This window comes from Chiloscyllium punctatum, chromosome 5, assembly GCF_047496795.1.
Source record: "Chiloscyllium punctatum isolate Juve2018m chromosome 5, sChiPun1.3, whole genome shotgun sequence".
In the NCBI taxonomy this organism is placed as follows: Eukaryota; Metazoa; Chordata; class Chondrichthyes; order Orectolobiformes; family Hemiscylliidae; genus Chiloscyllium; species Chiloscyllium punctatum.
In genome coordinates, this window is record NC_092743.1 from 3,531,038 (window position 1) to 3,545,055 (window position 14,018).

At 44.0% G+C, this 14,018-nt stretch overlaps 1 long non-coding RNA gene across 1 annotated transcript; it reads right to left on the reverse strand.

The window, feature by feature from the left end:
• Positions 1–8,019: 8,019 nt before the first annotated feature.
• Positions 8,020–13,994, reverse strand: LOC140476833 (uncharacterized). The gene is made up of 2 exons (XR_011960610.1): positions 13,612–13,994; positions 8,020–8,666 (listed from the first exon to the last, which is right to left on the reverse strand). It is a non-coding gene; the product is annotated as an uncharacterized lncRNA (long non-coding RNA).
• Between the last annotated feature and the right edge of the window lie 24 nt (positions 13,995–14,018).

The following is a 14,018-nucleotide window of genomic DNA, read 5'->3' on the forward strand; positions in this document are numbered from 1 at the left end:
GCCCTTCGGCACAACAAGTCCACACCGACCCGCCGAAGCGCAACTCACCCATACCCCGACATTTACCCCTTACCTAACACTACGAGCAATTTAGCATGGCCAATTCACCTGACCTGCACATCTTTGGACTGTGGGAGGAAACCGGAGCACCCAGAGGAAACCCACGCAGACACGGGGAGAACGTGCAAACTCCACACAGTCAGTTGCCTGGTCTGGAGTGAAGAGGAAAAGCTGAGGGACTTAGGTCTATTCTCATTGGAGAGAAGAAGGCTAAGAGGGGATTTAATAGAGACATACAAGATGATCAGAAAATTAGATAGGGTGGACATTGAGATGTCAGAGGCAGGTTCTTTACTCAGAGTGGTAAGAACATGGAATGCCCTACTTGCCAATGTAGTTAACTCAGCCACATTAGGGGCATTTAAACAGCTCTCGGATAAGCATATGCATGATGGGATAGTGTAGGGTGATGGACTTACATTAGTTCACAGGTCAGCACAACATCAGGCCGAAGGGCCTGTTCTGCACTATATTGTTCTATGTTCTACGAAAGCATACAGAAATAAACAAAGATATAAATGTCATGTTCTGCTTTGAAGGAACAGAAACTTAGGGCAGAATGCTTCCCTCCATAGTATGGTGTGTATAATGGTGAAAAAGCTGGAAAATATCGTGAGAATGAAAATAAACTCAAATTCTTGACATTGAAGAAAAACTTTTCCAACTTCTCCCCAAGGTGTAAATGGTGACTTCAGAAATCTCACAACTGAGCAGTGACTCCCTTATCCCCATATATTTGCATCTCATTAAAGGCCCAATTCACCTTGTTTATGTGAGCAGTGGGACTCTCTGCCATTGCTGGCTTCCCCAAGGGAAGGATGCTATTAATCATTTCTATGTTTCTTTGAGAACGTACTGTAACCAACTTGCAGTCATCATTAGCAGCAAAAGTACCCCCTCCATCAATGTTCAAATTACACATGCCTATCAATGTTAAATTGTGCAACTTGTGTCAGATATCTTGTGTGCTGCCATAGTCTTTGTTTTGTTTGGATAGAGTGAAACTCCAATGTTTGTTTCCTTAATATGCTATTGTATAATATAGATATTTTTATGAATAAAGCATATTTTTGAAATTTAAAAAAAACTGTTACATTCCAGAGAACTCTCAGGTTCCTGTCTCCCATCAAGGTACTCAGATCATATAGGGATGCCTGCTGAGAGGCAAAGGGAGGCGAACACCATTATGATACTCAGACTAAACAGGATGGAGAAACAATGCTGGTCACACTTCCACCAGGGCCACAGTGCAACAGACCATAGATTCCCTAAAGATGAGGTTTTGATGCCTGGACCACTGCAGTGGGGCATTGTAGTATTGTCCATAAGGGTGCCCCACATCACTGTGGTATTTTGTGCTCTTCACACCCAGAATCCAACTAAGAGGGGATATCCTGGGCAAACATGAAGTGGGAGGTCAGCAACAATCTTCTGAGGGTAAGAATGAACACGTAGATCAGGCCATTGAGCAGGACCCTCGGACGGCCATGTGGAATTTGCACATTCTCCCTGTGTGTGCCTGGGTTTCCTCTGAGCGCTCTGGTCTCATCTCATAAAGATGTGCAGATTAAGTACATTGCCTAAGCTAAATTGCCCATAGTGTCCAGGCATGTGCAGGCTAAGTGGATAGCCATGGGAAATGCAGGGTTACAGGTGGGTGGGGGGTCTGGATGGGCTGCTCTTCAGAGGGTTGGTGTCAACTTGATGGGTCAAATGGCCTGCTTCTATACTATAGGGATTCTGAGAAGATAGCATGACAGAGCAATGTATTGCCAATCTGAGAAACCAGAGATAACCTCAGTGAATCTCGCTTCTAGGATTAATGAGATGTATTGGAACTATGTTTAATTGCTTAACATTCTATTGGTAATATGGCAAACAGCTTTTATTTAGAGCAAAGGACATGTGGACCTTGTTATTTTTGCCTTTCACATTGCTGAATAAATGCCTCATTATCCATCTGACTGTATCCTTAATCTCTTTGGGTTTTAACACTTTTAAATATCTACACATAATAAGACCATAAGGTGTAGGAGCAAAGTTATGTATAAATGTCCCACTAACCATTAGAGAAGAAGTAGCAGACAGTGAGACAATGAATGAACATCACAAGGTATTAGGGTTAGATAGTTCTTCAGCCTGCATTTAGTTCATGAAACTTGCGTGCTGTGTAGTAAAGCCTCTCAAAGCAGCCAGCAGGTTAGGAGGAATCCTGAATAATCTGTGAGAGGCAGCACTTTCATAGAATCATACAGTATGGAAGAGGCTCTTTGGCCCATCAAGTACCACCAAAAATACACTAAGTCTACACTAGTCAGACTTTCCTGCACTTGGCCGATAGCATTGAATGTTCTGACACTTCAAGAGCTCATCCATACACTTTTCAAAGGTTGTGAGCTTACCTGCTTCAACTACGCAACCCCCCCCCCCCCCCCCCCAAGGCACTGCATTCCAGACTTTACCTTACTCTAGTTAAAAAGGATTTCTTCAAGTCCCCTTTAAATCTCATGCCTTTCACCTTAAAATTATGCCCCCCCACTCCATTACTGACCCTTCAACTAGGGGAAGTCACTTTTTTGTTCACCCTGTCCACGCACCTCATAATTTTCTAACTTCCCCCTCAACCTTCTCTGTTCCAATTTTAAAAAGCCTGAGCACAGTGTTATGTGGTTTTTACCCACAGCACAGTGCACTATTAGGTGCAATGGAAATGTGAGCTGTGCATTGTACATCTCCCTGTCTTGAATGGCAATGTGTTCCCTTCAAAAGTTGATTCATAAAGTATACCTTTCCTTGCAGAGATGTGTGGAAACATCACTGACTCCATTCTCTCATTCACATTTGGCTATGAATGGAATTTCATGTGCATGTCAGGCTTGAGCATAATCCCAGCAAACCATGTTCAGCATCAGTGTTATTTACATTATTCGCAAAACACCTTGTCAACAGACATCAACAACATAGTTCAATGAGTCCTGACATCTGAGGCTATCTACAGTCAAGGAGTCAGTTACATCAGAGATGCATGAGAGAATGATTAGCCATTACTTCTTTCATCCTTGGGATGTTCACCTCTGACATGCGTATGACTTAGCCAGGTTTGACAGCGTAAACTATACTACAGAAGAATGAGTAGCAGTGAAAATGACCATATATTTACAAGTGGAATATATGATGTGACACCAAAGTCACCTAATATACTCTCATTAAGTTTTATTCTTCCTTTTCCTCCCACTCTAAGTGCAGCTGGGCTGGAGGGACCCTGCTCTGTGATTGACCCTGTTGCCTTGGATAATATTGGAGGCGATTTCTTTGCTGAGAGTTTCTTGCCCTGATGTAGATCACTCTCCTTGACTTAGGCTGCTGCAAGCTTCGGCATCACAAGGACAGGGTTGGTATATTGTTAGGCAGAAAGTACCGAATGGGTGCTTTAAGGTCTGATCAATATGATTTCAAGTGCACTTTAGTACAAATCTCCTTATTATATATTAAAGAAATAGGCAACAAACGAATGTATCTATTAGATCAAAATGCATAATTATATATAGATATGTAAGCCTCACACTGACTTCTATCTGTTGGGGACTTCAGTGATGGTGGCACTGAGAACTCTATCTCAGATTTTAGGGCACTGGCCTTGCAAACCCCAGCACAATAGTGAAAAGTCTGAAGAATGGGGAAAAGTCCCTGATATTAATACTATTCTGAGTCTTAGATTACCTGCTGAATTTCAATTTCATAATATCTTCAGTACTTTTCCAAACATTCCATTGTGAAGATGAAAGATTTCCATGTTATTCTGTGTTAACTACATAAAAGAATGGTTCCCATAGACAATCAAGGTTATGCAATTCTCTCTCAACCAAAACAGGCATGTTTTCATTATAACAGACCTATTTTAATGTATTTTTCCACTTTGCTTCAACTGTTCATTATTGACTAGATTGTGCTCCTGAGTTTAATCTATAAAGTCTAGTCTTTAACCAAGGTGCAAGTCTCTGAGCTGGTGGAGGATGCAGTTGAGTGTTCTGAATGTTATAGTCAAGCATCATGGTGTGAGGGATTATTCACTGCTTGCAATGTTTTAAGTAGTGACAGTTTGGTCTTCAATATGGCACCATAGCCATCTATGCCAGAATGTCCTTGCAGTGGCACTTGTGACTCTCCAGCTGCAAAATTCCCTGAGAACAACAGCCAAGAGCCAGTTACACAATTAATGAGGGGAGAGATTACATAAGAAAAGTTAGTCCAGGCCACAGCAGACTGTGTAACAAATCTCACTTGACAAAACAGTCTAAAACTGGGAAACCCTCCCTTATAGTTGAACTGTCACTGAAAATGATAAGACATCTTCCATTTTGAGAGACTTTTATTGTGCTTTTTTTGTTTGGTCATTTATTGAAGAGTTTGATTCATTGTTTTGATTGGACTGTATCATCATCTGTGTATAGACCTAAAATCTGTTTTTTGATGTTGATAGTGTGTTTGTTGCTTATTCTGCTAATATTGGTAAAATCCCAGGGGTTCATAGGGCTGATCTCTCATTAGAGAGAGACAACTGGTGGTGGTTTAACCTGAGGGTCACTATGCCTCAGGCAAGGGGAGAGATTCAGAAGGCAGGGCCTTCATGGTGACCTCAGCCAATATGGGAATTGAAGTCATGCTGTTGACATCATTCTACATTGCAAATCAACCGTCCGAGCTAACTAAAGCTCCTTTTTAGAATCCCTACTGTGTGGAAACAGGCCCTTCGGCCCAATAAGTCCAAACCAACCCTCCAAAGATATCCCACTGAAGAATATCTCCTCTATTTATTTACATGCTGGCAGGTGCATTTTTTGAGGAAAGCTTGAGTCATGATTTGGTTGTGAACTAGTTTAAACTGTATGTTCTTCAGGTTTGGGAATAGATTATAACATAGATAGTTGGTACTTTGAATTCTTAGGCCATTACAGAAATCAATATGCAAATGAGGGGATTGGTTAGCTGGAAGATTAGTTTACTTTGCAGAATGACTCTCCTTCTCAATCTCCCCCTCACCTGATTATGTGGTAACCCTCAGATTAAACCACCACCAATTGTCTTTCTCTAACGAGAGAGAATAGCCCCGTGATCCTGTAGGGCGATGGTGACTTCATTTCAAATTATGAAGTTGATTGCAAAGCCTGTTCATTCAAGATCACATGGAAAGAACTGGGGAAAATATAAAATTACATGTTAATGTTTCTGTTTAAAAAATATTTTTTGCAACTAGAAGAGGAACATTTTGTCTTTTTAAGAGATTAGGTTTAACCCTGACTCCTTGAAAATATTTGGCAGAAAATCCAATCTGAACTAATTAAAACATCTTGCTTTTGTTTACCAAATTTTTATTTTCCTTATCTTTCTCATATAAGGTTAAGAACAAACATCAAAATCTGAACATTGTTTTAAAAGAGAAAAACTATAAACAAAAAAATTTAAAAGATAGGAAAGTTTCTGTTCCTTTCCTACTGTTAACCTGTAAAGTTGTAGTGTTGTTTCTGTAAGTGTCCCTCTATGAATCTTTCCATCAAGAACTATTGAAATCAATATTTAATTGTGAGATCAACTTTTTTCTTCATGTTATATTTCTTTTGATAGTTTTATTAGTCATGTGATAATGCACATGAAGAGTTAGGGTGAAAATGTTTCAATGTATCTTTCTTTTAAAGTATGCACGATTACTTGTTTTGTGTTAAGTGTTAATTTGAATTAAACTGAAAACATTACATTCGCTTGTAGGATATGGGTATTGCTGGCTGGGGCAGCAATACTGCCACCCGTCTTTGCCTTGGAATGATGGTGACATACTTTCTTGAACTGCTGCAGTTCATATGCTGCATGTAGACACAATGATGTTGGGGAGGGAATTCCAGGAATTTGACCTAGCAACACTGAGGACCAGTGCTATATTTCCAAGTCTGATTGCGAGTAGCTTGGAAGAGAAGGTGCAAATGGTGGTGTTCCTAATAAATTGTGAAAACTAGAATTTTATTTGTCATCCTAGATGCAGTCTAGTTATTATGTTGAGGCATGTGTAAGTCTTTAATTTGGATGAGACCAAAGATATAGGAGCATAAATCAGCCATTCAGCAAATTGACTCTGCTCCACCATTAAAGCAGGTCATGGCTTATCTAATAATCCTCAGATTGTCTCTGTATTAATGTTGCACTCCATTGTCCTGATTCAGGTATCTGTTGCTCAAGCTTCTTGGTGCACATACAATAGAAGATTGTACGTGTGATTAAAAACACTGAGGATTTCTTCTCCTACTATCATAACAGTGTGGATGCTTTATAATTCCTAATGAAGGGCTTATGCCCAACATGTCGATTCTCCTGCTCCTCAGATGCTGCCTGACCTGCTGTGCTTTTCCAGCACCACAATCTCGACTTTGGCTGCTTTATGGTCCAAGATGTGAAATGAACAGGTCTTGCTGTGCAGACTGTAGGACCTTGAAAGACAATTGCTATTTTGGCAATTGGGGTGAATCATTCCATATTATAATCCATTGCTGTGCCTCACTGTCTTGAGAGTATTTGCATATGTTCAATTTGTAATGATTGGTGCTATGATTGGTCTCTATGCAGTCAATCAATCATAACTTCCACATATGTCCATTTGTGATCTCAAGTATCTGTATAACGCAATTGCTCTTTAAAGGGCCTCATATTGCATTAAAATGGAACCCCCTTTCCTGACAAAACATTTATTCTGCGCATGCCAGCTTTGATTGCACCTGTTTATATCAAGATTACAATAGAGACGAAGATGAAGCTTTACAGTGAATCACAGACTCAGCATTTGAGGGTCACTGCAGTACAGTGGTATTGTCCCTATTTCTGGATCAGGTGGTCTGGGTTCAAGTCTCACCTATTCCAATGGTATGTCTTAACATCTCTGATCAGATAAATTAGAAATAATCAGACTCTGCCTCTCAGTTTACACGAGCCCAAAATGTTCATATTCCCCTCTTGGATGCCCTCCCTGTCAAACCCACTGGCTTTGATCTTAGTCACATTTCTACCCAAGCTGTTTAACTGTTCAACTCCCTACTCTATCTGCTAAGTCCCAGGTATACTCTGTAGTCATACCAGACATAGTGCTACACTTCTCTCTCATCAAAGTCAGGGTGCTGCTGACTGTCAATGACACACTCCTCCCCCATTTGCATCGTCCCTTTCCTCCCTTGCTCTCTTATCTCTTCCTTATATGTTGAATGGCCCCAGCTTTACAATTATTGTCTACTCTGCATCCCAGCATGCTGCATCCAATTTTGACAATTGAGTTCCCTAGCTTCACACAACAACAGCGGCCTCTGATATTCTCCCTTCACTTTCATTGGGTTGATAATGATAAGAATTGACCAGGATCCATTCACACAATTGACTTGAACAGGTATTCCCAACTGATGGGTAACTGGACCCCTGACTGGTATCTGTGCAAATCCCTGGACTGACTACACTGGACCTGCAAGACTTATCAGAGCTCCCTTCCCTACCAGCAGTGATACAAAACAATGAACCTGACTGTTCCAAGTAACTGACTGAAAGCAAACATTGCCCTAGACTTACTGTGCTGAGACACCCTGACTGAAGATGGTCTTCCTTGATGGCCCTTAAATTTTAAGACATGGCCATTTAGTTCATGCACATGCAGTGCGTTTTGCCACATTAGCCGCTGGCACATGGTGTAGATGTGAATGAAGTAGCATACTTCCATATAACATTGTCCACATCTTTGAATGATCAATGCTAACACCATGATAAAGTGCATGTGTCTGTGCTAAAAATGCTGAGTATCCAAGTAGGTACAAAGACAACATGCAAAGAATCCAGAGGTGCATCCAGGTCTAATCTATCAGGTGGGCATCTGTTCCTGTGCGCAATGTCCTGGCAGCAGCATTATGATGATAAGTACCAGAATTCTCCAACCTGCAACATCCAAGTGTCGGACTTTATTGTAAGTGGATCAGAAATGTGTAATGAAATACGGAGAGACTGAGATCTGTCCAATGCCAACAGCCATGGACTTGGGGGGGTCTGTATGTTTGGTGGTTGCTGCCATGAGATGTTACTAACTGTTGTCCAATATGGAAGTCTGGAGAAAAAAAGATGAGCTGGAGTGCCAGGTTACCACTGAATTTCATGTCGGGTACCGTCACCTTCGAGTTTGGTTTTAGTATACGTGGGAGAATGGGAAACTGTATCTCAATGAAGTAAAGAATTATACAATGCTAATGTACGCAAATAGGCTTCTCACTGCTCACTAGTGAGATTCTTGCCTCGTCATCTGAAGCACATTTAGAGAATTGTACGTTTTCCTTTTGACGTTAAGAATCTTATTTCTGCTGACCCCACCCAATTTTCCCAACTGATTTGTCAACAACCATGTTCTTCATGGGCTGGGAAGATTCCACCTGTGGTTCCGAATCAGGAGGACTCATGACTTGACACGTGGTGTTCCAACAGCTCTCTTGCCCTTGTCCTTCTGGAGGTTATGAGTTTGACAGGTGCTATTAAAGCAGCCTTGGAGAGTTGCTGTAGTGCATCTTGTAGCTGCTTGCTACTGTCGATACTGTGTACTAGATACAAAAGATACAAAATATATTTTTAAAATTGTAAAGAAAGCTCAACAGCACCATCTGGTGTAAGCTTTATGATGGTCCAGTTCTCTAGTATCCTTTCCATACCTGGGGCCAAAGACTCCACAATTTATTTATTTCCCTCAGTAAGACAAGACACATCCTATGTTAAAGAATGGCTTATTAATTTTAACTTTGAGTATACAAACCTATTAAGACCCTCCCTTACATCATTTTTTAATTCTATTAAATTTTAACATGCGATTTGAACACACAGATGTCCTAAAGACCACGAAGCAAGGATCCCTTATTCCACTGGCATTGGACCATAACAAACATGAAGGGAAATACAAGTTAAACATAGAAGACACAGTATTTAATGGAATTAAGCCTATGGTTTACATTGATGAGGAAATCTTCGAGGAGAAAGTGACTACAGATGCTGGAGATCAGAGCTGAAAATGTGTTGCTGGAAAAACGCAGCAGGTCAGGCAGCATCCAAGGAGCAGGAGAATCGACGTTTCGGGCTTTGTTTATATGACACTTCTACTTATTAAACTTCCTTCCCGTAAAGACACCCTTTCTTTCAGAAAGGGTTCATTTGAATTGCTCCAGCTGCCTTGCTCAACAGCCTCATTCGCCATTACCACCAATTTCTAGTCTCCTTTCATCTATTATGACATTATCTTCATGCTACTTTCTTGTGAAGACAGGTGAAAAGTGTTCATTAAGTATCTCATTTAAGTATTCTGCTGCAGAACCTTCCTTGTCTTGTCTACACTATCAAGATTCTGGTCTTACTCTGGTTATCTAATGGTACAGAACAAGCATATGGTTGAATCAAGTTTCTTCATTGACCTTTCTGCATGCACGAGTCCATTGATCTGCTGAGCAAAGCCTCTTCAAGATTTCAGTGGGTGACCAGAACACTCCTTCCTGATGATTACCTCCCTCATATTATCACGTTTATAGTGTGAAGTATGTCAATGCTGACTGATATTATCCAACCTTCTCTTACCTGGGGTTCTGCTAGACACTTGTAACACCACAAGAGGCAGAAGCAGTAGTGGGCCATTCAGCCATTGAGTCTGCTCCAACGTTCAATAAAATCATGGCTTCTCTGACAATCTTCACCTCTACTTTCCTGCCTTTTCTCCAAAATACTTGATTCCCTTCCTGATTAAAAATCTGATTATCGCAGCCCTGCATATACTTGCCCTGGTCTTCTTGCATATGGATATACACTACTTTAAAATTGGAAGAGTTGATCATTGAACTGAACATTATGTAATCATTAAGGAGGTTGGCCAAACAAGACTTTTCCTTTCTGACAGAACTAGTTTAATTTGGGAGACCTGGTCGGCCTAGATGAGTTGGATGATTCTAGGAGTGAACATCTTCCTATTTCACACCCCTATGACAGAGGGAAAGACATTGATGAAGCACCTTAGATGCTTGGGCACATGACACTTACCTGAGAAACTCCTACAGAGATGACCTGGAGCTGAGATGGTTCACATTAATAGTTAAAACCATTTCCCTTTGTGTTAGGAATGCTTATGGTCATTGGCGATTTTTCCTTAATTCCCATTGACTCCAATTTTGTTAAGGTTCTTTGATACCAAACTTGCTCAAACGCTGCCTTAATGTCAAGGTAGTTACTCTTTCCTCACCTCTGGAAGCCAGATCTTTTCTGTGTTTGGACAAAGGCTGTTTGGAGAAGAGGGATTACTGGACTCAAACTGTGACTCTGCGCTCTCTCCACAGATGCTGCCAGACTGGCTGAATTTCTCCAGTTATTTCTATTTTTGTCACTTCATCCCAGGAATGAGTTGAGTGAAGCAGTAGTTATCTTGCCTTTACTGGTCAGTGCATTGAATATAGGAGTTGAGAGGTCATGTTGTGGCTGTTCAGGACATTGTGGTGTGGGAAAAGCACAGCAGGTCAGGCAGCATCTGAGGAGCACAAGAATCGATATTTTGGGAAAAAGCCCTTCATCAGAATGTTAATTCTCCTGCTTCTCGGATGCTGCCTGACCTGCTGTGCTTTTCCAGCACCACACTATCAACTCAATCTCCAGCATCTGCAGTCCTCACTTTCGCCTGTCCAGGACACTGGTTAGGCCACTTTTCAAATATTAAGCACACTTCTGGTCTCCCTATACATGCTGTGAAACTTGAAAGGGTTCAGAAAAGATTTACAAGGATGTTGCCAGGGTTGGAGGATCTGAGCTACAGGGAGGGGCTGAACAGGCTGGGGCTGTTTTCCCTGGAGCATTGGAGGCTGAGGGGTTTACAAAATTATGAGGGTCTTGGATAGGATAAATAAACAAAGTCTTTTCCCTGAGGTTCGGGGAGTCCAGAACTAGAGGGCATAGGTTGAGGGTGAGAGGGGAAAGATATAAAAGAGACCTAAGGGGCAACGTTTTCACACAGAGGGTGGTACGTGTATGGAATGAGCTGCCAGAGGAAGTGGTGGAGGCTGGTACAAATGCAACATTTAAGAGGCACTTGGACGAGTATATGAATAGGAAGGGTTTGGAGGGATATGGGCCGGGTGCTGGCAGGTGGGACTAGATTGGGTTGGGATATCTGGTCGGCATGGACGGGTTGGACCGAAGGGTCTGTTTCCATGCTGTACGTTTCTATGACTCTAAAAGCAAAATTATACCTTTTTTCTCAACTAACGAGACCACTCCTCCCGAGACGGAATAGGACTGTTGAATCTGAGCTCATCTGCTCTGTCCGTTCTTTTATTTCTCTCTCTCTCTGTCATTGTGCATGTTCTTTAACCTCCCAAATCCTTCGGTGATGTCTGGGGGTGTGGGGAGGGAAACCCAGCGCGGTCCCTCGGACTCAAAGCTCCACGCCGTCTGAGTTGTAGCGAATTAGAATCCCTACAGTGTGGAAACAGGACCTTCAGCCCGACAAGTGCAGACTGATCCTCTGAAGAGTATCCCACCCACCCGTTCCCCACTACTCTACATTTAACACTGACTGTTATTCCGAACTATTACTTTGCTGAAAATGTGTTGCTGGAAAAGCGCAGCAGGTCAGGCAGCATCCAAGGAGCAGGAGAATCGACATTTTTGGCATGAGCCCTTCTTCAGGAATGAGGAAAATGTGCCAAGCAGGCTAAGATAAAAGGTAGGGAGGAGAGACTTGGGGAAGGGGCATTGGAAATGCGATAGGTGGAAGGAGGTTAAGGTGAGGGTGATAGGCTGGAGTAGGGGTGGGGGCGGAGTGGTCAGGAAGAAGATTGCAGGTTAGGAAGGTGGTGCTGAGTTTGAGGGTTGGGACTGAGACAAGGTGGGGGGAGGGGAAATGAGGAAACTGGGAGAAATCTGAGTTCATCCCTTGTGGTTAGAGGGTTCCTAGGCGGAAGATGAGGCGTTCTTCCTCCAGCCGTCATGTCGCTATGGTCTGGCGATGGAGGAATCCAAGGACCTGCATGTCCTTGGTGGAGTGGGAGGGGGAGTTGAAGTGTTGAGTCACGGGGTGGTTGGGTTGGTTGGTCCAGGTGTCCCAGAAGTGTTCTCTGAAACGTTCTGCAAGTAGGCGGCCTGTTTCGGCAGAGGCCTCAGCTTCATCCCCCGACGCTCTCGGATTAACGAGTTCAACACGCGGCGAGACATCGAACAATTCTTCCGCCACCTTCACCTCCGCGCTTACTTCTTCAACCAGGACTCTCGCCCACCCTCTGACGACCCCTTCTCCTGCCTCTAACACACCCCATCCAACTGGACACCCCGTGCTGGCCTCTTACCTGCCCTCAATCTCTTCATAGCCAATTGCCGCCGCGACATCAACTGCCTCAACCTCTCCACCCCTCTCACCCACGGAACGTGCAGCCCTCCACTGCCTCCGTACCAACCCCAACCTCACCATCAAACCGGCAGACAAGGGAGGTGCGATGGTAGTTGGTGCACCGATCTTTACACCGCTGAGGCTAAACGCCAGCTCGTGGACACCTCCTCCTGCTGCCCCCTTGATCATGACCCCACCTCCCACCACCAAACCATCATTTCCCAGACCATCCATAACCTCATCACCTCAGGGGACCTCCCATCCATCGCCTCCAATCTCATAGTCCCACAACCCCGCACCGCCCGTTTCTACCTCCTGCCCAAAATCCACAAACCCGACTGCCCCGGCCGACCCATTGTCTCAGCCTGCTCCTGCCCCACCGAACTCATCTCTGCATACCTCGACATTGTCCTGTCTCCCTTAGTCCAAGAACTCTCCACCTACATTCGGGACACCACCCACGTCCTCCACCTCCTCCATGATTTTCGCTTCCCCGGCCCCCAACGCCTTATCTTCACCATGGACATCCAGTCCCTATACACCTCCATCCCCCATCACGAAGGACTCCAAGCCCTCTGCTTCTTTGTCTTCCACCGACCCAACCAGTACCCTTCCACTTACACCCTCCTTCGACTGACTGAACTGGTCCTCACCCTGAACAACTTCTCCTTCCAATCCTCCCACTTCCTCCAAACCAAAGGATATCTTTGTTGGATATGTGGAACAGTCCATCTTCTGCAGCTACACTGGCACCACCTTTTCCTCCGTTACATCGATGACTGTATCGGCGCTGCCTCGTGATCCCACGAGGAGGTTGAACAGTTCATCCACTTTACTAACACCTTCCACCCCGACCTCAAATTCACCTGGACCGTCTCAGACTCCTCCCTCCCCTTCCTAGACCTCTCCATTTCTATCTACAAAGGGATGAACTCAGATTTCTCCAGTTTCCTCATTTCCCCATCCCCCACCTTGTCTCAGTCCCAACCCTCGACCCTCAGCACCACCTTCCTAACCTGCAATCTTCATCCTGACCTCTCCACCCCCACCCTACCCCCACTCCGGCCTATCGCCCTCACCTTAACCTCCTTCCACCTGTCACATTCCCAACACCCCTCCCCCAAGTCGCTCCTCCCTACCTTTTATTTTAGCTGCTGGACACACTCTCCTGATTCCTGAAGAAGGGTTTATGCCTGAAACGTCGATCCTCCTGCCCCTTGGATGCTGCCTGACCTGCTGCGCTCTTCCAGCTCTGATCTCCACCATCTGCCGTCCTCACTTTCTCCTCCGAACTATTACTTTCCCATGTTTCTGATTCATTGCTGGACTTCTCCCACTTTTTCTAACTTTCTTTTCGCCCCGAGAGTTTGTTCTGAGGACTCTGTCCCTCAGACAGTGCAGCCAGCGGGGACACGGACACTCCTGGAAATGTCCGACCGGCGGATCTCCCGCGCTTCCCCTCCGCACGCGGAGCCCCGACCGTTGACGCGCACGCGCAGCGACGCGCAAGACACCGGCTCAGCGCATGCCCAGTTCAACACGTCTT